This window comes from Lepisosteus oculatus, chromosome 14, assembly GCF_040954835.1.
Source record: "Lepisosteus oculatus isolate fLepOcu1 chromosome 14, fLepOcu1.hap2, whole genome shotgun sequence".
Classification (NCBI taxonomy): domain Eukaryota; kingdom Metazoa; phylum Chordata; class Actinopteri; order Semionotiformes; family Lepisosteidae; genus Lepisosteus; species Lepisosteus oculatus.
The window spans coordinates 16,139,247-16,147,742 of NC_090709.1; the positions used below are offsets into that span (position 1 = coordinate 16,139,247).

Here is an 8,496-nt window from a genome sequence, read left to right on the forward strand (position 1 = left end):
TGAAAAGGAGCTTTCCCTGTGCACCCTGGCACCCAAGAGGGGTCAGCACCACCACCCTGCAGTGGTGGAAGGGATCCAGATGGCAGGAGAGCAGGTTGGTGATGTAGCCCTCGCCTTTAGCCCTGAGAGGTCCTCTATTAGTGAGGATCTGCTTGAGCAGCTGTCATGGGGCCACCACCAGGTGCCCCTGGTGCAACATTCACAGGTTAGACAGGAGGTCCAGCTGGACGCTGAGACTACTGCGCTGTGGACACACCTGATCCCAGATGCCGATTCCCTCTGCTGTGACCCAGGGAACCTGCAGTCATTTAACATTATTTCTCAACTACCAGGTAGTGAGTGAGACTGACCTGATTGTTCCTGCCTCAACGGCAGGGTTGCCAACACACCCAGTCCCCCAGAAGGGACAGGGAATGAAAGCCGAGCTGGTTTTCTTAAAGCCACCAGCTCAGTCTGTCAGTCTGAGTCTGACCAACAGTGGTTCACCCAGACTGGAGCTGGATGGTCAAGTCACCCGCCTGCCAGTGCAGGACATCGCAAAGAGGGATGTCAGAATCCCTGCCTGCACTGACATGGGCCTGGTGAGTGATAGTGAGTTCAAAGACTGTGAACTAGCTATCCCAGTGCTGGGGCAGCTCCCTGAACCCCTAGCGAGGGAAGGGGGGAGTGAGCAGGTGTCCTACACCTACCCCCAGCGAACGGTTGTAAACATCCCGATAGAGGGATTCCTCAATCTGGAGGTGTGCAGGGTAAACCTGAACAGTGAGAATGGGATAACAATCCCAGATCACTCAGGTGCTCCAGATGACCACTCAGCCGAGGGTCAGGCATGCTCCACCGCTGCACCGCCCCCTGCAGGGTTCCTAGAGCACAGGCATGAAGAAATCGAAAAAGCAGATGGCCTGAAAAAGGAGGAGCAGCATCAGCAGCTGCGTCAGATTCCCCCAGATTTCCAGGATGTTGGTGCCCAAGATGCCACAGGGCATACTGAGAAAGACACCATGTACATGCTGCGCCAGCTTAGAAAGGCGACAGTCACTCAGAAGGAGATGACTGAGATTAGCCACCCGAGAAGACTTTTGGGAGGACTGATGCCTCCACTGTTGTGCATTTGCTATTTCTGGTAGGTTTGTTTGCTACTGGCACTCTAACCCTGACTGCCCCAAGAAGGCAGGTGTCAGAGATGCCAGAGGGTAGTGACAGACTGTATCGACAGCAGCAAAAGTTGGAAAGCTTAGGGAAAACCCTACAGGCAACTTCCTGTGCAACAGGGTTAAACCTTATTCCCCAACCAGTGGACATGATTGTTGGTGTTATACAGTGGGTTTATGCTTGTGTGCAACAGCCCAGAATGTTGACACAAGACCTGTTAAGGGAGTTTAGTGCCACTGTAGCCAGTCTAACCATGGCACAATTCCCAAACCCACTTGATTCCACTCTTTTAACCCCAGTTAACCCCATCGTTCATAGCTCACCCAGAAGGCAATCCAAGATTGAATTCGGTTCCAAATCTTGAGATGGGTATGGCTACCAAAGCTATCCATTGGCTGTGTCTAAACGATTCACCAATGAAGGGTGTAAAGCTACTAACGAGCAGAGGGAGGTTAATGAACCCCATGAAGAGCAGGTGGGAAGTAAATGGCTGGTCAGCACACCACATTTAACTGACACTATGACTTGTGACAGGTATGATACAGCTACCACAATGCAGCTACCTAACCAATAGTTTTCCTGTAAGTTCCCGAGGAGGCCATAGTACAGCATGGTAACTTAACACTGTACGGTCTGGAACCAAACAACATAAGACCAAACTTGAGGTCATGGATGCCTTCAGGTGCCACACTATTGAATTGGATAGAAATCCAAGAAACAGTAAGCCCTGAAGAGGTACAGGTAGTTAGTTTGCTTTAATGGAACAAACCTCCAAACCACCCTAGCAGATACCCAACACAGGTGTTGTGGTTTATCGGGGGCTGGGAACAGGAACTGTTGTTATTGTAACACTACTGCCAGGTAGCTGGATCATGACTGACAGTGTACTCTGAATGATGTACTCTCACATCAAGATGTACTCCGGGTAGCACAAATGAGTCAAAGGTAGCATGTCAAAAGAAAGGAAGTGACTTCTCCCCAAATATCTACTACAGAAGTATCAGATATGGACAGTGAGCTTCCTGATGTTTAATTCCTAGACTGAGATAATGTCTCCTACCGTGTTTATACATATCCAGATGTTATTCATCCTGTTTGTATCCAATGCTGGTTCCGTTATGAATTCTCGAGGAGTAATGTGGACATTTAAGGTTAAAGTTCTAATGGCAAGGGACATCACTTAACTCTGTTTTGTTTTGAAGGCAACAATGCCTCTGGACCTCGTGACCTTCAAAAAGGGGGGATATGTAGCGGCGAGGCTTATTAATAAGAAAGAATTAAGTGTTCTGAGCTTTCCCAAATTAGGCCTCATCTCTCTGTTCATCTCTGTGGTGCAGCCGCAGAGAAACTATTCATGCAGGCTGATTTAAGATGTTTTCTTTTGATAAGGACAGCTCCCAAAGGGGGATGCACTTAGCTAAACCTGGCTATCATGATCAATGGTAATCCATTGGTGCCTATCTGTCTAGGGAGTGCGAGTTGGACATCTGGACTGCATTCCTAAGTGTCAGGAGTAAGTGACTCATATCTCACCTTGATCAACCAATCAGGGACTGGTAGGGCCGAGTAACCCACGTGGGACTCTGATGCCCATGGAACTTTCAGCCAATCAACGAGCTGAAGTTCCTCCAGGTAAAAACAGGCAACACAGAGATTCAGTAAGATTCAGGAAGATTCTGTGGACTGTTCTAAAGGGAATTCAAAGGAGAATTCCAGGGCAAGACGGCCCAGGAGCAGAAGGCTCCCAAGGGCAGGACATTCTCGCAGCGCGCCTCTTGACCATCCTGAGACTCAGCCCGGACAACCACGGAACGGCCAGTGTGTCCGAGTGCCAGAACTTTCCTTTGTTCTAAGAGTCTAGAGTGGAGGTTGCCAGAGAGTAACCAGCAGCAGGCCTCGTGAACAGGTCGGAACTGTGGACAGCTAATTCACTATTCAGAAGTAGCTCTTCATCAGGAACGAAACGGTCCTCTTCCTGACTTGCTGGGACCCACAGTCATCTTTTCTCCTGTGCACAAACATTGCTAGTTAAAGCCAACAGTGAGCATCAGCAGTGCACCGTCGCAAGCCGCACAGCACAGCCTGGCACCGAGCCAGAGAGCGCGGATTGGACAGCAACAGCCTGCAACTATTTCCTTGTGTCTGCAGGAGATCTGAATCCCCAGAAATTGGATGAGTATTCAACTTCAATGCATTACAGCTCGAGAATTCAATTGTTATCGCAACCAGTTGATATCAATTGAATTCCTAAGAGTTATGTACTTGTTTTGAGTATCTAATGTAGAAGTTATAACCAAGTTCATTTATGAAACGATCTTAATGAATGATATACTGAACATATGTGTAGCTCTTTGTAACTGACTGAATATATACCTTTTGTATTCTGATAACCCTCTCGATAAGATCTGTTAGTTTTATATGGATATTCTATGTATTAATAAATGTATCCTCGTGTATTAGTACCTGTGTGTGTGCGTTGTTTGAGTTATGTCGCATGATTGGATTCTAAAGCCATCAAAAGAATCAACTTTGTGATTTACTGCTACAATTAATAATTGTCTCAGTAAATGCCCAAACCCTACAAAACTGGTGCCTTTAGAGAGCCACTTCAGTTACATATTTGGCGTCCCTGAGCCGTTTTTTTCTTACACGCGTCTGAACGGAAAGCACAAACGACCAACTCGGAATTACTTGCCTTTGACGCTTATCAAAGCGTTCTTTGTGCATCGAACAGACCCACTCACCTCTTAGTGTGGCGGGATCTGCACAGTGCATGTCGCAGCGCTTCCTGCTTTCACTTCAATGTGCCCCCTCTCTTTTAGCCCAGGTTCGATCTGTCTCCCAGAATCACCAGGGCGCACGCACACACACACACCCGTGCCTTTGAAATGCTCTGCTTCATTTCTAAGGGCAACTCAACATTCACTCCTACCCCGAGTGCAGAAAAGACAGCGTCCGCAGCAACAACAGCTCAGGTCTCTGCACAGGAGCTAAGCTGCCCCCATCTCCTCTGCTCTGCGGCTCCTGCGGAGTGGAGTCCTGCCTGGAGCCGTGTTTGCAGGCGGCAGCTCCCCGCGCCCTGTCTGTGCGTCGTGTCCAAGAGCTCCTGGGAGGAAGAGAGAGCCCTCCCACGCGGGGGCTTTTCCACGGTCTGTGTGAGGAGGGGCGGGTGTGTCCAGTAGCTTATCGAGCGGAAGCCTGGGGCAGCGGAGAGCTGTGATCGTGCAGACCTTGAGGTGTCACCTCTTTGTCTGCTATCCCGCCCCCCCTCCACCCAAGCTCTGCTCCAAAGTAGCCCGGCAACCCCTCACACCTGCACGTGTCACAACCTAAGGTGTGGTCATGAGACACCCATGGGGTGTCGTTCTGTTCTTGCTAATTGTTTCCTGCCCGTCGGAGGCAGGAGTCCATGCGAGGAAGATGCGCTGGACAGAGCTCAGAGGGCACACCTGGGTGGCTTTCCTTCTGAGTGACGTTCCTGCAACACTCTCCCGCTACTCTTGGTGCGCTCATGCCGCAACACAGGAAGGCTGGAGCAGGTGGCTGTGGGCTCTGCGCACCGCCGAAATCGCTCAGTTGGGAGAGCGTTAGACTGAAGATCTAAAGGTCCCTGGTTCGATCCCGGGTTTCAGCATTTTGTTTCATCGCGCCCTTTGTTCCTCTCTCCAGCGCCCCCTGCCTAAAGTGACGCTTCCCTTTCTCAGCCCGAAACGCAAGCGAGACACCAGCAGCGGTCCCTGCAGGTTTCCGTAGTGTAGCGGCTATCACGTTCGCCTAACCTGCGAAATGTTCCCGGTTTGAGACCGGGTGGAAACAGCCTCGTTTTGCACGCTCCTGTACTTCACAGAGGTCTTGAGCGACCGGTCATTTGTTCCCAATGTGTTTCCGGTGCCTTCATGCACTCTTGTACCAAACGCACGTTTCTTCTGTAACTGGAGCCGATCATTTGCAATTGGGCTGTGCCGACAGACCAGGACGAGCTCTGTCGGCTCAAAAGCAGCGCAGGACCTGCAAGAACAACAGAAAGATTAGCATCCAGCGGGGGCTTCTTAGTGAGCCCAAGATCTCATCAAGAATCGGCTCCAGCAACAGGGCTGGGCGCATTATTCCATTCTCCGACCACTCTCGGTGTAAACAAGTCCCTCCTGGTCTCTGCTTGAATTGCACTTTCCTGCGTTTGCTTTGGTGTAACTGGCTTCGCCTGCATGGGCGAATGTGAAGAAGATCCTCAGTAAGTCATTGAAGAAAACCGAGAAGAGCTCGGAGTGGCCTCTGTCGTTCATCAACCATCCAGTCAGGCAGTACTCCTCTGTAAAGTGCCGTTCGTTCACATCGATTGGCTTTTTTTTGCCTTCATTCGTGCGAGTAGTAAAAGCAGACGCCCCTATTCTGCCGTGACCCGGATTCGAACCGGGGTTGTTGCGGCCATAACGCAAAGTACTGATCACTATACGATCACAGCGAGTTACCGAGACACACGTGGCAGGGCGGAAAGGGCTGTGCTCTCTTCGTGTGACATAATTCAGTCCTGACGTTGCATTTCAACTGAGCCCCAGTATACATCGACCCTTCGACACTCTGAGTGACAACTCTCTTGCGTGTTTTCTCATATTTATGTAGTTTGCTTGCATGATGCCGGGAACAGCATGGTTGTTCGCTGCCATATAGTCTAGCGGTTAGGGTTCCTGGTTTTCACCCAGGCGGTTCGACTCGGTTTTGCCTCCTGCTTTCCAAAAGATCAGCACCGTGTACGAAAGAGCCGCATTAAAACTACTCGAACGTGCAAAACGTGCGAGAAGAGGGGGCGCTTGTTTCCAACCGAAACCTCTCGCGTGTGAGACGAGCTGATCATGGGAGGGTTACTCTGGTAGACAGGGCTGACCTTCGGCAATAGGATTTTTAGTCTCCAAGATGATATTTACACTTTCTGGAGAGGCGATTTTCTCCACTTCAGTAGCCCGATTTCGTCGATTGCGTGGAGAGGGCTGTAGAATGTGGCGCCGCCTTTCCTGCTCCGTCCATGACAGGCGTGCTGGTCTCTGGAGAGAGAGCACGGTCCATCAGCGCACTCCAATAAAGGCACTGGAAGAAGCTGAATCGCATTGGCGAAGCTCAGCGCTGGGCCGCTGGGCACGTCTTACCACCGTTTCCGTAGTGTAGTGGTTATCACGTTCGCCTCACACGCGAAAGGTCTCCGGCTCGAAACTGGGCGAAAACAGACATCTTTTGTCGCCAGGCACATAAGGGGATTGGGGATTCGCCTAGCACTGTGATCGAACAGACCCACTCACCTCTTAGTGTGGCGGGATCTGCACAGTGCATGTCACAGCGCATCCTGCTTTCACTTCAATGCACGTCCTGATGTACCCCGGTCTCCCGCGTGACAGGTGGGGACAGGTGACAGGTCCTATACTAACGAGGAAGACATCGCTCTCTCCAACCCCCGCATCGTGTCCCGACCCAGCATGCTGGAAGCCGACGCGTGCTGTGATTCCTTTACCGAGCAGAAATGACAACCGAGGAGCCGAGAGATCATTTCAGCATTTCGCGTCTGAACGGAAAACACAAACGACCAACTCGGAATGACTTGCCTTTGACGCTTTTCAAAGCGTTCTTTGTGCACGATGACTGCGCTGCTTAGCAGATACAAATGGGTTGTACAACTTTGAACTAGCAAATGGAAGAGGGCTGAAGTAAGAGACAAGATGTAAAAAGGTTGAGGTCTGTGTTTGGGTCCTGGAGTAGGACTTTATGTATTTGTAGGATTAGGGTTGTTTTATATGTATAATTGTAACTATCACTTGTACAAAAACATCAATAACATCTTGTTGTAACCGTGGAACGCACAATGTCATGGTAATGCATGGCTGTACATCTAAAAAGGAAAGATCTGCCCTGACATTGTATGTGTAAAAATAGGCAGTCCTGACGTATGCCATATTTTATAAGGGGGGAATGAAGTAAGAGATAAGATGTAAAAAGGGTTAACTTAAGTCAGTTCTGCCTGAAAATTAGACTTCTAAGCAACAGGGGTTTATGGCAGGAAAGGGGGTTAACTGATAAGGATTCCAGATGCGAACAAGGAACCCCATGGGGGCATAATCTTAAACTGACCATTTGGCCAGGGTCTCTTAACTAGCCAAATACCATGACTCCCCCCCCCCCTTACCATAACACCGAATGACGTCTGAAGCAGCAAGGAAGGACTATATAACTATATAACTATATAACCTAAAAGTTTGTACCGGCACATCGAACAATACTTCGGTTTTGTTGTTTCTTGCGGGAAACAAGACTTCGGCTTTATTGTTCCTTGTGTCCGTCGTGGCAGTGAAGACACCGGTGTATGTAATGGGTGGTTTGCTGTAAGCCCAGAATTTGGTCTGGCAGGCGGTCCGCGGTATTGTGTACAGGCGTTCGAAGCTGGTGTAGGCGTCCCACACTGACAGATTGAAGAAACTGAGTCTCTTTAGTCTGAAGGGAGTGTCTCACACTGACAGGCCGGAGGAACTGAGTCTCTTTAGTCTGAAGGGAGTGAACCCAGGTGCCCTGTGCTGAGCCAGGATCAGGGTGGAGTGGCGATTGCCATGATCTGGCGAGCACAAAGCTTCATCAGCTGCCCTTTGCCACAGGAGGTAAGAGGATGTCCAGTGATGACGTGCTTCCCTGTCCGTCATGGCAGTGAACAGGTCCTGGTTACAGGATCTCTAAAAAAGGAAATAAAGACTGAAATCAGATCCGACCCACCATGCTGCCACGGCGACGGTGCACTGCTCAGTGAAAGTGGCAGCCTGTTCCTGGACTGTGGGTGGAAACTGGAGCACCTGGAGGAAACCCCCACAGACCAGGGAGAGAACATGCAAACTCCACACAGACAGCACCCACACCCCAGGTCCTGCACTGTGAAGCATGCCCGACGATGCGGAAGGGTTTTACAAATGAGTGTGTAACTCACACTGGTGCCCAGGATGGCCTGCTACCGGAACGCAACCTAATTTTCTTAATGCAGTTTGTTCGAAGCGGTTCGCAGGAGCTGGAGGTGAGGACTGAGCTGGGGTCCAGGGTGCGAGAGTGCTGATGTCGTGTATGTGTGTGTGTGTGTGTGTGTGTGTGTGTGTGTGTGTGTGTGTGTGTGTGTGTGTCTGGATCATTGTGAGCGCCGTCAGGTTTGTGTTTTTGTTTAAACAAGAGGACGTGTCTGTGCGGGTCTGACTCTGTGTGAAGGTGCAGCTCTAACTGTGTGCGCGCGGGCCTGTCTATCTCTCTACAATGCATGAGGGGCTAAATCTGCCTCCGAGAACCCGACTTTTCAGAAGAAAAATCTATGAAAAGGCACGGCCTGGC

At 50.2% G+C, this 8,496-nt stretch overlaps 1 non-coding gene across 1 annotated transcript; it reads left to right on the forward strand.

Annotated features, from left to right (window-relative positions):
* Positions 1-4,713: 4,713 nt before the first annotated feature.
* Positions 4,714-4,786, forward strand: trnaf-gaa (transfer RNA phenylalanine (anticodon GAA)). The gene has a single exon. It is a non-coding gene; the product is annotated as a tRNA-Phe (tRNA).
* The last annotated feature ends 3,710 nt before the right edge of the window (positions 4,787-8,496 follow it).